Here is an 18,530-nt window from a genome sequence, read left to right as displayed (position 1 = left end):
ATTCATGTTTTTTCGGTCATCCTATAAACAAGTCTGCTGTTCTAGCTTTCTTCAGGGTGATGAGTGTTTTGGAACACAAACCAATTCAAGATTTCGGATTTATCCTATAAACAACCTACCACCCGGTTCAGGATAACTTTCCATGCGAGTACATTATCTACGTTTTGACGGCTATAGATAATATATCTCATGCACTCTCTTGTCGAACACTTTGTTTGTTTCCCCAACTGAGTAAGATTTGCATTCTTTACAGAATCAAATATCCATCCTATAAACAAGTTTGCTTTCGCTCTCTTCAGGATGATGAGTGTTTTGGAACACACACCAATTCACGTCTTTGGTCGGTCACCTGTTACATACCTACAACCCGGTATCCTTGGTGTTCCTTCCTGAGTCTGTTACCCTTATACCGGTAACATCTCATTCTTTGATGCTTCCTCAGTGAGTTTTCTGTTGCTTCTCCCCAGGAGTCAGCTTATGTCTCTCCAATGGATTTATTTCTCCTTTGGAATCCTTTTCCCCAGTGTGAGTCCTTCACTCCCCAGTGAGGTCTCCAGTCCGCTTTTGTTTTCCCTAATCATAGTCGTGTCTTGTTCACGCGGTGTCAGTTTTGTTTATCCCCAACTAGAGTCTTGTCAGAGTCTCTGTTCCTGGTGAGTGTATTACTCCGATGGATCGTCTTTTCTTCTGTGTGAACCATATTCCCCACAGAATTTATGTCTTTTGCATACATACATTTGCATCATGAGGTCTCTTAGGGACCAAAATTTGTCTCATTACTGTTATTTAAGCCCATTCTACCGCGTCGAGATGAAGATTTCTAAACTTCACTTCTCCGGTTAGAATGACCTTAAATAGGGGCATCTGTAAGACCCCAATTTTGGCCCTAAGATCCCTCATGGCCCATATCATATCATATCATGGCCTCAAGGATCATTGCATGCCCTAGCTTCCCTCCTAGTGGGTAGGTTGCCTTGTGAGTGTGGTTTTTGATCACCAAGCATGCCTTGCATTTGTATATCTTTGCTTTTCATATGTTTACTAACCAAAAAGTACAAAAATATTGTCATCTAACCATGTTACTTGCAGCTGAAGCAATCATCAATCAATTAGGTCAAAAATCAGTCAAAGTCAGGTATTGCAGTGGATGGTGGCCATTCTTGCAGAATTTGGGCACCATGATCAATAATCAAGAGTTCATATGACTTATGACATCATTTGGAATCAAAATATCAAGGAATTAGGGTTTGGAATTCATCAGAAGGTGCTTCAGTCATCCAAAACCCTAGAAAGTCAAACTTGGTCAACTGTCCATTTAATCAGTGATTTGGTGATGGGAATTGGTCTGAGAGGTCTCATTCATGCTTATACAAGCTTCATATATCATGTCAAGCATCCACAATGAAGAAAATAAAGTCAGACAGGAAATTTCCAGAAATAGAAACTTGACCTGTAATTCAAATTTGCCAAAAATGGAAACTTCTTGATCTTAAACTTACATCATCATACAAGCTTCAAATGAATTTTTGCCCAACATGAAAGTTGAATATCTTGTTCTCCCATTTTCAAAAAGTCCAAGAACTCTCAATTCCCATGTATGGTTGGCAAGATATGATCAATTCATTTTCACAAATTCTTGAACTTCAAAGGGCCATATCTCATGAACCATTTGGCCAATTTTGGTGGGGTTTTTTCCTACAAGCTCCATTTGTTCCCCTCTTTCCAAAAATTCATTTATCATTCACCAAAACCTTACCATGCAAAATGCCATTTTTGGACTTGTCTTCATTGAATTTCAAGTGGTGCAAAAAGTTGACTTTTTAATTTAGCAATTTTTAACACATTTGGCCATTTGGGAATTGTTTGGAAGGGTATTTGAAACATGTTCAAGGCCCAAACTCGGCCAGAACCATACACCTCCATGTGCATATGTCAAAAGTTAGCAAAATGCAATTTGGCTTCATTTAAGTTAACTTTGATTAGTACCTTCATTAACAATGTTAAACAGCAAATATAAGGGACATTTTCTGTCATTCTAAACCTAGCTGCAGCCATCTAAACACCAGAATTCTCTCATTTGCAAAAATCACCATTTTCACGATTTGCAATTTCTGAGCAAAACTCCCAAAAGACCCGAGCATCCTTTCCTGGTTTCATCACCTAGCCATCATCTGGAAACCCTTTGGAGCATAAAATACCAGCTGGAAGTTCATTTCATGTTCTGTTTTCTTCAAGCATCTTCAATGGCCAAACTCGATTTAAGCTGGATTTAAGTGGGCTGAGCTAAACTTCTTCAAGAACCCATCATTTCCAACCATAAGGAGGACCTGTTTCAAGCTTGCATCATCAATCCATCACTGTTTTGCCATTTGCTTCAAATCCAAGTAAGTTTTCGACCCTCTTTATTTCAAAAATCATGAGGTGCTTAGGATAGATCTTTTGATGCTGATTCCATTGAACCTTGTATCATTGAAAATGGTTAACTGTGCTGGGAGAAATCTGAGTTTAAAGTTTGTTGGTTATTATTGTTTTGCATGATTTCTTGATAGTTAGCTCGAGTTAATGAATTTTAATGGTAGCATGTTAATATGCATTGCTTGCTGGTCACAATGATATGTGTGATTTCATTTTCTGGGTGCAATTGTTTTTCACGATTGGTTGATGATGAAGAACAAGATGATGCAGTTACTGTAGCCAAAACCCTAGGTTTGAAATGCCCAGAAATTTGTCTATTTCGCGTTTGGCTTTGTTTGCTTGCATGAATATCACCATATCACTGCCATGCTGTTTGTGTAATGTTGTTGGAAATTCGTTTGATGTTGATGAGCATGAAGATGAAATGCCGTTGCTGTAGCAAACCCTAGCTATTTCCAGAACTGGATTTGTTTTCACGTGCATTTGCTTGCCCTGTTACTGTTCCATTGGTGACAACCAATGAGAACATTTCATTTCCCATGCCCTGTACGCACCGTTTTGATTAATGAGGGTGTTATTACCAGAATGCCACTCGGTCAATGTTGACCTACTAAACCATGTCACTTTGTTCATGTTATTCCAAATTGATTGCTTAACTTCTAAAAATCATTTCTCACTCGTTTCAATTCCAAATTTCATGAAATTTTTTCCATCATGTTCACATGAATGTCTACTTTTTTATCATGATTTTTAATAATTTTTTGGATGGATGGATTTTTAACGGCATTAGGTTTCTTGACATGTATGCATATTTCATACCTTTTGCCAAAACCATTGTGAAATTGTGATGATGTATCCAATGACCCTGAAATTTTTTGTGGTTAATCTACACTCATTCATGTTTGTTCTGATGTAGAGTTCTTGAATTTATCTTATCTGGTTGTTAAGATATGAATTTGGGAAGTAGGGTGTGACAATTTGTGTCACACCATGGTTATGCAATTTCATGATTTTTGTTGACATGCTTCCTGACCTCCAATTGATGTGAAATTTTGCATGAACCTTCTCTTATATGTCTAGTTCACTTGTGATTTTTCCTGGAATTAATTATGCCATTTCCTAATTGTTTGAGATTTTTCTCCCCTGCCTAGTCAAATGTTGACTTTTTGTGACACATCTTGCCATTTCCTTTGTGAAATTCTCATACTTTATTGGATGATCATGAAATTTTACATGTGCATACTAGACATCTTAAGCTTTGTCATGGTGTTGATCCCATTCATTTATCATTTGTTATCACTGATTTATGAATTTTTGAAGATGATGCATGTTTGTTTGACTTCTTTGAGCATGCTTGAGTTGCTTTGACTTTCTGATTTTAATTGACCATCTTCCCATGATCCAATTGAGCTGAAATTTTATATGCATGTCATGTTATGGATTGTGATTGATCATGATTTATTTGCTGATTTTTGGAATTGATTATGATTGCTTTTGAGCTAAGTCTTGCTGTTGACTTCTATGAGCTTTCATTTGCCATGTTTTGACTTCCTTTGCTTATGAAATCATGATGATGAATGATATGAATGTGGGACCAATTGAGTTTGCTTCTTAAATGTTTGAACTTGATTTTGATTGACTTTCCTTTGCGGTTTTGACTTTCTCATTCACTTTTGACCCTAGGCTTGTCCTAGGGGTCTCCTGGCTTATGTTTGAGTTCATTGTTTCAGGTTAAGCTACAAATGCTTCAAAGAAACTTTTACAAGTTGATTGAGTTTATTTGTTTATCATGAGCTAACCTTTGTTTTGTAGGTGGCTTGACTCATATGATTTGAGTCTTGTGCTTTGCACATTTGCCTGTCTGTGTTGACTGTTGATTCCTTTCCTTTTGCTTTAATTGTTGAACTGTGTACTGATTTGTTTGACTATTTCAGGTACCACTTAGTTGCTTAGTTCTTTGAACTTGCTTTGCTTTGCTATTTAGCAATTTGCTTTGAGGTATAATTCCTTTTTCTTCATGTAGTCTGGAAGACCTGGCCTGTTACTTGGCCAGGCAACTGTCTGAAGTCCTCCTTAAGAGGCAGTGCTTGTGTGTGTTTATATTTGTCCCAAGCAGGAAAAGTCCTTTAAATAAGGCAATTGGTAGATCAAAGGGATAAGCAACCTATCCCCTACTATTCTGTGAGTCTGCTCCTTGCTCCCATTACATGGTTGTAGCATTGAGATCCAAGCCCAAGATCAATCGAGTCAATAATATGTGGAGAGAGTTCCTACTTTCTGAACTCCCACAACTTCTGATATTCAAAAGCTCTCCCTGATCAGGGATAAGAGCAATGAGGCACACCCCTCATATCCTTTCAACTGCTTCACCTTAGCCCCTTAATGGCAAGGTTAAGAGCACCTGTGACCCTATTCCAGTTGGCTTCAATGCCTGACCCTTTGAATGAGCCTCCTTGTTTGGTTATAGTGTGTGCTGTTTGCTTTCATTGATTGATCACTTGTTCCCTATGCACATGTTTGCTTGTATGCTCTATGCATTTATCATCATTAATTGCTCATTAATGCATAATCATCTCATTTGTCCTTGTGACATCATTATCATTGTTGTTTACCCATTGAGGACAGTTGTAAGACCATTCCTTTGGCTATTGTTCCTATGATATGGAAGTGAGTATAAGACCATTCCATTGGCCACTCATCTTATCTTTGCTTGATGCATTTGATTATATGTGAGGATGCAATTGTAAGTCCCTGCAAGTTGGCATTTGCTTTCCTATGATCACATGTTGTTTTGTTTGTTTGTATGTGAGGATACAACTGTAAGTCCCTGCAAGTTGGCATTTGTATTCCTAGGACCATACTGTGGAAGTTAGAGTAAGCCCAGACAGATTGGCATCTGACTTCCATGTTTTATTTTTCTTTGTTTATGTGAGGATGCAATTGTAAGTCCCTGCAAGTTGGCATTTGTATTCCTATGATCACGTGTTGGATATTGGTATAAGTCCAGACAGATTGGCATCCGGTATCCAAGTTTCTTTTTGTTTTAGGAGATTAGTGTAAGTCCATTGAGTGGCCTCTGATATCCCTTTCTGCTTTAGGAGATTTGTATAAGCCCAGTGATTGGCATCCGGTATCCGCTTTTGTTGACTTTCTTGCTTGTTTGTTATTATCCATTGCTTATTCCAAAGGACACACTTGAATCATCTCCTATATGATTTCAAGAGGTGAACCTCCTAGGAAGTTTTACAATCCATCCTCATCCATTCATCCCCATTATGTCCTAAACCTTTTCACACTTTACTTTCAAACTTGACATAGATATTGTGCAAACATCTTCATGTTTTCAAACTAAAAACCTGGACCCCAAGTCCTTGACCTTTTTCAAACTCCATTTCATAATACTTCTTTTGAATCAATCTTAATCATACTTTGACTCCATTTTCATAATCATAATCAATTAACTTCACCCATTCACTTGTTTTGGCTTTGTCCATTGTTAATCTTTTCATGCATTAGCCATAGGTTTCAATTATCATTGTGGTTGATGTAAATCTTGCCTATCCTTAGTGAGTCGACTATAAGACTTCCGTACTGAAAACAGGGTTAACCCCTCTAGTACGTCGAAGCTATCCTCGCATGGTGGATGTTGGTCTTGGTCGAGTTTTCTCCCATTGATAATGAAAAGCCTCAGTGCTATTGTTTAAAACTGAATCCACCAACTTTTGGAAATCTTTTAGCCGAACTACGGCGTTTTGATCCTTACCTTTGATGGAAGGTACGTAGGCAGCGGGTTCATCCGTTCGAACACAAAAATAACTAACTTGCACATTCTTTTCTCATCATCCCAATCATGTTTGCACAATGTTTATGTCATAACAAATAACAAATTAGTACAACAAGTGTGAAAAGGGCTCCCTAGGAGTACCTAGGACGTGATGGGTGCCTAACACCTTCCCATTGCGTAATTTACCCCTTACCCAGACTCTCTGATCTTTTTATTAGTTTTCTACGTGTAAAACTTCTTAGGCTTTTGTTCGCTTTTTAGCCAGTCCTTTGGATAAATAAAAGTGCGGTGGCGACTCGAAATTTCATTGTATACCTTGCTTATGATTTAATCGATAGATCATATAGCGACGAATACACCGCTACAGGTGGTACAGACATAACCGGTTGAGCAACGGGAACTTCACCCACTGGTTGATATCCTTTTGGCACGAAGTGAGGAGGCATACCCCAAGGGAAACCAGGAGGCATTTGGTGTTGTGAAGCACTGACTGGAGTCACATAAATAGGCACAAAAGTGATTTCAGAAATCACGGTCCTCTAAAATAGAGCCTGAGGGGAAGGGAGAGGTTTATTCTGAGCAGTCACCAAAGTTTACACCATAGCAGTGAGCCTTTCAAAGCTTTCCCTCAAAGTAGTCACTTATTCACGGAGTTCACGGTTCTCTTTCTCTAGATGATCCATCTTCTTTCGTTGATTAACATGAATGTTGTAACGGTGAGACAACTTGTCTGAACGAAGACCGAGAAAAGGAAGCAATAAGATAACCGACAACTTACACAAAGCAATACCAAGATGCAATATGATGCATGATATGCAAATGCAAATGCAAAGTTTTCAAGGAACTTCAGATATAAAGAAAATTGTAAACATCATAAAGGAAATAACACATTTTAAAATACTAAAAATCTCATCTTATTAATAATGGAAAGGATTACAATCTAAAATACAATCTCAATAATCCTAAAACGTAAGAGGAGAGAAACTAGGTATATGGAATCATATCCGATGATGACCCAAATCCAAGCTAATACTTCTTTCTAAGTCTTTTGATCTTTCTTTCATAGTTGCTCTTTGTGGCATCCTTCTCCATTACGAGATGATCTACAATGCCTTTCCAAACACCGGAAGTAGGAAGATGAGTAGATGATGAACTGTTAGAGGAAAATAAATCCTCTTGGTCCCTTGACCTTTTCATAGCATGTTTCTCAAGCAAATCTATCAAGTCATCCTTTTCCTTCAACTGCCTCTGCAATTCTATCTTCTCAAGGTTTGAAGAGTGAAACTTATCTTCCCAAGCATCCTTCTCTTGCTTCATCCAAGCCAAAGCTTCTTGCAACTCGTCTATACCTTCAATATTAATAGTGGGTGATTTGACCACTACTAAAGAAATAGGTCTCTCATATATGTATGCGTAAGACCCCAATTTTGACCCTAAGATCCCTCATGCAACTTCATCATGTGCATTAGCATTAGTATCATACCTTGGCATCCTCCTTACCCCTCTTTCATTGGGTTTGTTTTGGGAGAGATCACCAAGCACTATGTGATTGTATCATACTTGTATATTATCATTTTTTCTAACCAAAATACCAAAAATATGTCTTTGCATTTACCTAACTCTTTTGTAGGTAAGGCATGGTCTCATTGATCTATCAAGTTCATATCTAGGGTTTGAGACCCTCATGACAAAGAGCACAACCATGAATTGATCCAATAATGGTTATAATCATCATATATGAGTTCCAATGATTCCTACATGTCATATTGATCAAGTATTCTTCAAGAGTTTGAGGGTGATTTGCCTTGGAAACCCTAGTTTGACTGGGTATCTTGAGTAACTTCTCCAACAAGCTATTTCATCAATTGATCAAATTTATCAAGGGATACTTAAAATTTCATCATCTTATGCATATATGATATACCATGATCCAATAAAGTCCAAAGAATTGAAGGTTAGCAAGTTAGTTGGTGGTGGTTGGCCAGATGAATTCATCTGATCAAAACTGGGTCTCCCTAGACCCTATCTCCTACAATTTTCACCATATGAAAATTATTCCAAGACTAAAGTTACTCTAAATAACATTCCAAACAACTTTCATGTTGAGACCTAGATCAAGTTCTGCTTGGAAAATCATTTTCTATGTTGAAACATTATAGGTCATTTTGTCTAAACCCTAATTTGAAAGTTAACTTCCCAAGGCCATAACTTGCTCAATTTTTATGATATGAAATATTTCCAAGTTTCACAATCAAAGTCAAGATGTCTACTTCAACTTTGATGTTTGGAGTGAGATCTAATTCAACTTTTATGAGCATGTGATACGAGGTTACAATATAGGTCATTTTTGACCTATACCATTGAACAGGTGATTTTCCTCAACTTAAAAAATGCATAACTCTATAATTCTAAATCCAAATGACATGAAATTGGTGACCATTTTGAAAGTATCTGAAAGAGTTAAAACTTTGATGAAGACACGTTTCTCATTTGAAGCTCACATAAAAAGTTAATTAAGGTGGAATATTGAGATATATGGCTTTACACTTAGAAAAATTTTCAACATGTTGAAATTTCCAAACTTCCACCTCCAAATTCACCATGTTCCAAGCTCCAAATGAAAAAGTATTAAACATCAAACTTGTTCCCCTTGATCCAAGCTTTCCAAATAACCCAAGTTCATGCATGTTGGATGAAGTTTGTTAGGTATGCACATGGCTTTAACAGGGCTGCATCATTAGAAAGAATCAAATGTACAAACTTCATTTCACATTGCCTTTCCATTCAAGCTTCATTCAGACTTCAACATGAATGATTTTGGACCTTTATGCATGGCATCATGGGCCTGTACATGCCCATGCACTCGTGCCATTCACATTGTCAAATTTGGACAGATTTTGAAGTGTGCAAATAACACTTCAATTGGCTATAAATAGAAGGCTTCTGAGCTCATATGAATCACACCTTGCACGCCAGTTTTGCGCCCCAATTCAAACCCTCTCATTCTAAAGGAAAACCTGAGAAATTTCAATTTGAAATTTGAGTTTGAATCTCAACTATTGGAGATTCAAGAACTCCAGGATCCAAAGCCTTGCACCCTTACCAATCACTCCCTACTAGCTTCTCAAGTGTGATCAGATCGTGTTTAAAGTAAGCAACATCAAGTTCTGCATAGCATTGAAAGTAATTTTCAGAAAACTTCATCTCTTCGATTCTCACTCAATTCTACTCAGTTCTCTTGGATCTTTGGTTGTCTGAAGTCCTACCAATGTAGGCAAGAAGATTGAGTTGCTTAGAGGTCAAATCGAAGCAACTCAGTTGACACACCTCAAAATTCAACTCCTCATATCTTTCTATATATGCGGAGTTAGTTAAAATTGAGGTCAGATTCGTGCTCTAGGTCATTTTTTCTTTCAGATCATGTCCTCCTTTTTCATTTTCTTTATGGTGATGAGTGAACTAGTCCCATGGACCTCGCCTGAGAAGGTGACCGGAGGTCCAGCACCGGTGATGTGCTTGACAGGTTCTGAGCCATTCATCTCATTTGAAATGTTTTAATCTCACGCGTTGGTTTTAATTACCATCCCTGTGACGCATTGACTTAAGTCCATGGTAGAAAGCGCGTTGAGGACCACTTGATCTGCCACCTCAATTAATGAGGGAGATCAAGTGGTCTGCTTTTTTTGCTATTTTCTGATTTTTATTTTAATTAGTTTATTTTCATTAATTCATATTAATTTTAATATTGATCCAAAAAATACGAGAGTTTCACCAAAAAAATTCAAATAATTTCCTCTTCCATATTCTGAATTAAAATTATTTTTTGGATCATTATTAATATTTTTCATGATTTAATTGATTTTGTGATTGTTTTTAATTGTTTAAAAATACTTTTAAGTCTTTAAAAATTCTGAAATTTTTCTCCAAGGTCTTTTGACCTTGTTTGGCCTATGATAAATCTCATGGCCATTTCTTTGGTGTTTTGATGAGGTTTTAGGAATTTGACAAACCATATTTAATTTAAATGTATTATTTTAGTATTTTTAAATTGAATGAATGCCAATTAATTGTGTTGACCTATTGTGATGACTTGTTTGAGTTTGACTCTTGTTGTTGGGCCTTGGTCAAGGTTAATTTGACTTTGTTGAGTTAATATCATTGGATTTAGGGGATTGATGGAATGTACATTCCATCTCCCAAAATGAATGAATGATATTAATTTGGTAAATGTCCTCCTTTGACCAATTTGAGTTTTGATCCATTCCCCTCCCTCTTCATCTCATTCCCCTTCTTTATGAATTCATCTCATTTGGTCTATGATATCTCTAAATCCTAAGGCTAGTTGATTGTAAAATCAACATAAGTATGGATGAGATTAGGCCACCTCTTTTGCATATTCTTTTTGTGTGTGGTATGTTTCATGAGCATAATCCATTAAACTATGTCTCTAACATGCATTAACACCAAAATTCTATTGCCCGACCTCAAATAGTTGTGACTTCTACATAAGTCCAATTACGATTGCTTAACATAGCGCTAAATTTGTGACACAAAAGGCATAACATTCTAGTTACTGAGATTGTAAGTCTCCCCTCTTTCATGGTATTGTGTGGAATCTTGGCCTTTTTTCCTTCCTTTGGAAGATGTCTTGGTTCAAGGATCCATGCTTGTGATAAGTGGGTTGAGTGTTCTCCAAAGAATGACTTAAAAATAAAAAGCAAAAGCAAAACAATACTAACTTCTAACTCATTAACAACTAACATTTAATTTCAAGCCATTTACTTTAATGCACTTTAATTTTTAAGCTCTATTCATTTGCCATTGTTCATACCATTCTAATCGTTTATGTTAATGCAATTTTCACTTTGTCCATTTGGACCATATTGTGTGATATATCTTGTTTATGTATATTTTGTTTGCTTGTGTGGTCTTGGACCATTAATGCACATAATAAGAACAAAAACCCTAAAAGACTTTTGTGTGGACTGTTGACTTGATCTTGGACCAATTGGACTTAGAATTTAGGCAACACCCATATGCTAAAGGACTTGGCCAATGCCAACTTGTTGATAAACCAAGTGCTTGCAATTTGAAACTTCATTTGATGCATCTTTGAAGATCCCTTTGAGTTCATCTGCAACATGATCATTGTGAAGCTGTTATTTTGAACCTGTGACTTGTGGAATTCATCGGTTACATGGGCTATCTTGAAGAAGATCATGGAGTGGCTAAGCTTGGATGTGGCTATTTTTATTTGATGTCTTGCTCTTCAAGATAATATAATTGTGCATTTTTATGTTGCTTAATTCTAAATGTCCAATGGAATTTGGGTTTCTATAAGACATTCTTGTCTATTGGATTGCTACCAATTGGTTAGATCTTTTCAACTCTTAACTTTTAAATTTTTTACATAGGGTAGTCTCTTTATCTCTTCCCCATTTATTTAATTTCAAAATCTCTCCCTCCTTTTAAAAAATCTTCTTTGTTTGAACTATTTTTTTCTAAACTTTGACCCTATTGCAAACTAGAAACTTTGGCCTTAGGCCATTGCATTTTCTTAACTTCTTTTCTAAATCAAACTTGTAAATAAGCTTAACTATACTTGACTTAAACTTTCAAAAAAGCCAAAAAGAACTAACTCATTCAAACCTTTTTTTAGGCCTTTATGCCTTTCAAACTTAAATTTTGTTAAAAGCAATACATCCACTTTGAAATTTGTATCACGAACTACGAGGTTTTGATCCCTCATTTTTATGTTGGTACGCAGGCACAAGTCCGAAGGTCTTGTCAAACACAAAAATATAATTAATGAATTCTTTTCTCATCCCCTCATTCTAGTTGTTTGTAAACATCATTTTGTACAAAATACATATGCACACAAAAAAGGGCTCCCTAGGAGTACCTAGGACACTTTGGGTGCTAACACCTTCCCTTTGTGTAACCAACCCCCTTACCTGTAATCTCTGACATTTTATTAGTTTTGATTTGAAAACTTCTTACTTTTGGGTTTTGTTCGTACTTTTCCATTTTCCCTTGGAAATAATAAAAGCGCGGCGGCGACTCTGGTTTTATTGATCTCTAGTTTGTCAATAGCTTGACGATCATGAATTTACAACTACAGTATGACATCTTGAATTCTTTTGATATCTTCTTCACCGAACTAGTGTAAGGCTCTAAAGCTACACAATTCTTCAACCCCAACTCACTTTTTCTTTTCCTACGAATATTGTATTAAGCATGCACCATCCTAGTCTTCAATCCGTGAGTGTTTTTCCCTTCTTGGAAAAATAAACCTTCTAACAAAATGTTATTAGGTTTGTTCTTCATAGAGAACGCAAGTTGAAATCTTGCCAAAGCCGAATTGTAGTGGATCCCTCCTTGTGTACCAAGAAGATGCACATTAGAGAACTCCCCACAACTATCAATAATCTCGACGCCGTTGTAAAAACAAGAATACCAAGTGATGTCATCATTGGTGAAAGACATCAGTCTTTGAGACCACCTTAAACAACCCTTGTTTTCTTTTAAGATAGGAGACTGTGACAATTGCGAAATAAACCACTTGTACAACAAAGGTGCACAACAGACAATAGTTCTGTTTCCCTTAGAAGTCCTATGATGAATGGAGAAATAGGTGTCACCAATCAAAGTTGGAATATGATTATCAACCAAAAAGATCCTAATAGCATTAACATCAATAAAATTGTCGATGTTGGGAAACAAGACCAACCATAGATAAGTAAGGCAAGAATAGTTTCAAAGGCCACCGTGCTACCAGCATTAGCAAAAGAAGAAGCTCTCATAATCACAAATTTTAAAGTCAACCCTCTGAAACCTCCTTTGATAGTGAGATTAGCATCTACGTTAGATTTCTTCAGATATGCGATAAGCATACTTCTCCATGGTAGGCAACAAAAAGGAAACCCTATCAAAAATTGGTATACCCAAAAGATAAGCATACTCCTCCATGGTAGGCAACAACTGATAATCAGGGAAAGTGAAGCACCAGTAGACGGGATCGTATAACTGAACCAGAGTACAAAGAAGACCATCTTCAACATCAGTAGATAAAATAGACAAAAGCCTTCCAAAACGGTCTCTAAAATCCTTGGGATCATCCACAAAAGATGCTAGCTTTCTCAATTCCTTAAGATTAGGACATCTAAAACTGTATTTCTGAGTATTCCTTCTTTCATTATCAATGGTCAAAATATATGCGATGTTTGCAAAGAGAATCTCTAAGTTGGTTGAAAACTGAGAAAAATGCTCATGAATGCAATGAGTGCATGATGCAACAACCACAAACAAGATCACACAAGGCACACAAGCAAGGTCCAAAGTTTCAGAGTCACGAGCATGGAGCCAAGGGTAAGAACCAACCCACAATGTATGTAGTAAGGGTATAATCACTTATAGAACAAGGTTCTAAAAAGTTCCTTGAGTCATAATTCCATCTTTCCAATATTACCAGCTTAAACGACTACTCGTCAGCCAATAACATTCTCAAGAGAAACTCGTCCGAGTGTAGTATCGCGTAACAACTAATTCAAGTTTGCACCTGAATAGCCACTACACTACGTCCTAAAAGACCAAGATGGGTTAAGGTTCTAAGGCCCTCAGCTTCTTGGGCTCCAAGGTCGGAAAAAGTAATACCAATTACGACTACTCATAAAACATCAGTAATCCAAAAGGAGCCTCCACTGAGCGAGGGATCTCAAGTCATCTCACTAAGGATTAACTCCATGTAATCCAAACAAGACTATACCACCCTCCTATCATAGGAGCATTCAAGGCCGGATATATGAATTATCTCACCATACAGAAATCACCAAACACCAGATAGAATAAACAATAACAAACAACAACACACATAATATAAACATATAAACAAAGATAGGCTAAACCCACTGAGGATTACTCCCCAGCAGGTCACCATTTTTACAGAGGTCACCATTTTTTCTGTAGCAGTAAAATTGTGAGATTAAGCTATTGATTAACTTAACTTACAAAGAAAGAGTCGTCACCGCGCTTTTATTATTTCTAAAGGAAAGGGAAAAAGTACGAACAATATCCAAAGAAGTTTTAACACAAAAAAAGAGATAAGAGTCTGGTGGTTGGTTATGAAAAGGGAAGGTGTTACCACCCTAAACATCTATAGTACTCTATATGAACCTCTTTGAAAATTTGTGCATTTTTTTCTCAAAATGGTGTTGTTTGCAAAAGATTGGAGAGATGAGAAGAGAAATGTTTTTTATGATTTTTGTGTTTGCCAAGACTTCTTGAGTCTCATGCCTACGTACCAACAAAGTGAAATAGAGGATCAAAATCTAATAGTTCATGGTAAAAATAAAAAATATGTTTGTTTTGATTCATTTTTAATAAAAATACATTTTGTCATTTTAAGGAGAATACTCAGCTAGTCATCCACAAGTATGAGAACTTTGCATCACCATAGAGAAGGGCTTCAACTTGGATAAAGATCAACAAGTGTGCCACTAGCTCTCTTAGGTGGAAAAGAATTATCTTCAATACTATGGGGATAGGATAATTATATCTCAACTATGGAAATGACTAATGTCTAAACTTTGATAAAAGTTTTAAAAGAAAAAGTGCACAAAGGGCACAAAATAATTTGAATGAGTTATGCATTTTATAAGTCTTTTGAAATTTATTTGAGTATGCTTAAGATGTGTTAGCGTTTATTATGAAAAAGGTTTTGAAAATCACTTGACAAGTGTCAAGGTTTTATTGAGAAAGTGATTCTAGTTTGAAAACAAGAAAGTTTTGAAAAGAGATAGGAGATTTTTAAAATCAAAGAAGGAGAGGAGGAGAAGAGACTATCATAGAGCATAAAGTAAAAGCTAGGGAGTAGAGATCTAACCAAGAGATAGAAATATTTATGACATAAGTCAAACAAGAATTCCCTCCTTCGGATTAAGCCTCAAGAAAGCCAAATAAGCAAAGAATAAACCATGTATCAAATGAAACCAAAGTAACCGAGCCAAATCTTCAAAAGAAGTACAAAGTCAAAGATACCAGATGAATCCCAAGGTCTCAAAATCACAAACTTCCAAAGCAAGGGTCAAGGTCCTAGTTCTAAGTCCATAACTCCACAACAATGCTAAGGATATTAATCATAAGTTCATGAATCAAGAGAACCATTTTTTTAGAGAAAGAGAAATCCAAATTGACAAAGAGAAAATAACATAAGCATAAACAATATGATATGAGATTCTAAAATAAAAGTATAAAGTAGATAGCAAAAAAGGGAAAGACAAATTGTCATTTTTTGGAGAACACTCAACTATTCACCCACAAGCATGAAAATATGGACCTTTACATCACCATGAGAAGGGCTCCAACTTCTGAAAATGACTTACTTTCGAGACAAATTTAGCGCTACGTTAAGCAATCGTAATTGTACTTATGTAGAAGTCACAACTATCTGAGGTCGGTCAATAATAATATTTGTGTTAATATATGCTAGAGAAATGATATGTAAATTATTCTCCTAAAGCTATGCAACACAAAAAATAAAAGAGAATTGATCAAGCACAAAGACTAGGAGAGTGGTCCATTACATCAATTAATACTTCATGGTACTTAGGACAAACTTATGCATCAATTCAAAGTACCTTAAATGATCCATGATAAATTAAGAGGTAAATTTGAAATGATGAAAGTTCATCAAGCACCAATCCACACATCATGATCAAGATGGACACAAACCACCCAATTAATCAAAAGAAAAAGAAAGAGAAAGGGGATGAATAAGAAGAGGACAAGAGAGATCACACTCAAATTGGATCAAAGGCTTGATTTAGTCATCATCAAAATCAATCATCCATTTTGGTGGATTTGGGTTTTCACCCCATCAACACCCAAGAACCAATGAGTTTGATGACACCAATGATCAAATCAACTAAGATCCAAGGCTAATAAAAGTCAACAAAGGTCAAACAAATATAAAATGCAATAAAATAAAATAAAATGCATTAAAAACATTTTTAAAATGAATTTTAAAAGGGAATAAAATATAAAATCCATAAATTCCTTCAAAATACCAAATAAATGACCAAGAAAATTATGGAAGGTTGGAAATAAAATGAGAAACATAAAATAATTTTTTAGAAATTTTAAATACCTAAAAGTATTTTTAGAAAAATTAAAACAAAGGAGAAAAGAGAAAATTCAAGAAAAATAGAAAATCAAGAAATAAAATTTGAAAAAATGAAAGATGAAGAAAAATAAAAGAGAATTTTAGAAATTATTTTTGGATTTTTCTGATAATAGATGAATTTTCTAGGAATTTTAAAATAAAAAATAATTTAAAAGAAAAAAAGAAAAAAAAATCAGAAAAACACAGAGCGTTGGATCTAGCCTCATTAATTGACATGGCAAATCTAACAATCCTTAGGTTGGGGCGCACGATGTAAATTAATCAAAATAAAACCCGAGATCTGATTCAAATTGGACCAATAAAAACATTTCAAATGGAAAACGTGTCCAGCCAAACTCAGATGACCTGAGATAACTCTGACCATCTTCTTTTATGGTCCCTCATCGGAGTTTTATCGTTTCGTAAATTCAGAACATGAGCCTACCATCATTGTGATCGCCTCCTCATCACGAATTCAACCTCATGCTCCAAATTCATTTATCTAAACTGAGCATGGGTAACTTCAGAGAAGTTTCAGAAGCAAGCAAGCCACGAAAAATAAAATTAAATAATGGACACGATCAATCAACACCAGATAAGTTAGGGAAAAACATCAGAGAGTGAAGGACTACATTGTGGTAACTTATTTGAGTTCAAATGATGCTCAAAACTACCTTGTCTAAATGGTGATCAGAAGTTGATGAAACTCGATTTAGTTAGAGCACTTCAGAAGGTCTTGGAGCTTGGGAATTGTTGTAAAAACTTCAAAGAAGACTGAAGGTGCTAATGAAATCAAGAAATTAGATTGAAACAAGCTGGAATTCAAAACATGATAGTTGAATTTTTCTGGAAAATTTCATATTGAAACAGGGATTTCTTGGCTCTAAAAAGCTTGGAAATGAATGCAGTAATTTCTTCTATTTATAGGGAATGTGTTTGGATCCAAATACGTGTGGAGTCAAGTTTTATTCGTACAAAACGAATTTGATCTAAAAGTCTGAAAAGTTTGACTTGCAATCCATCAAAACTAAGTCAAATCACGTGTTTCAAGGGTTAACTAACTTCCGTAGAAGGCATAGAAATAAACACATGAACCTTTGACTTTTCTTGAGAAGTAAGCCACAAGACTTTGAGATGTTCTTAATCAAAATGAGATTGAAAGATGTTTGAAAACCTTAGAGATCATGCTTTGAGAGATAGACCCTTGAGAATGCATGGTTGATCACACTTTGATTTGAGGAATCAACAAAATTCTAGCTGAGGAGTCATGCTTGATGCTCTTGATTGAAAAGTCATATCTTGCCCAATAAACTTAAAGGAAACAAGACATATTTTTGTTATATTTATTAGTGGTTAAATAAATAATAAATATATAAACACAAAGGTAAAACACCAACAAAGATGTGTTTGATGATCCCCGTAAAAGCAAACCCGAAAATGAGAGGGGGAGATGATCAAAATGTGATCTTGTTTCTATGCAAGGTTGCAAATGACATGTGGAATCTTATGGTTAAAAATTAGGGTATGATAGTTATGGATCACCAGTTTTTAATGACATGTAGGTTAAATTTATGTATTGTTTATCTATTTAATATTTATTTTGATGTTGATTTATGTTATTTTTTCATTCTGCATGTTTTTGATTTGAAATAACGGAACATATTTAAGAAATGAATCTTCCAAAAATTCACATAATAATGAACTAAGAGGGGCTTCGAAGATACATCATCGAAGTATTCTTTTGTGCATATGGAGATGCATCTCCGAATCAAATTTTAACGAAATAATATTTTTCACCATTTATTATCTTAGTTTGTGAAAAAAAATACATCCAAATATGCATCTTCAAACATCAAAAATATTTGAATCTTTTTACCGTGGTGGGAAAGGTGGTGGAAAGAGCAACCCCGTTCAACTTATTAAGTTTTCCAAACGAGTGTTTCAGATTCAACTGAACATAAAACTAGGGGAAGTTCCTGCACCATCCACCATGGAAATCCGGGTCCCATAATTAATGCACCCTTTTCACATTTTCTTCTCCAACAACTCATTATTTCCTTCTAGTCTTCTTGACCTTATGCAAAACAAAGTTACTTTGACTTAATCACATCGTAGTTGGTTTTAGGGATGACAATTTGACTCATCCCCAATGGACACCTGCAAATTTATCCA

This window comes from Lathyrus oleraceus, chromosome 4 (genome assembly GCF_024323335.1).
Source record: "Lathyrus oleraceus cultivar Zhongwan6 chromosome 4, CAAS_Psat_ZW6_1.0, whole genome shotgun sequence".
Taxonomy (NCBI): Eukaryota; Viridiplantae; Streptophyta; class Magnoliopsida; order Fabales; family Fabaceae; genus Lathyrus; species Lathyrus oleraceus.
Note: the sequence above shows the minus strand (reverse complement) of the source record.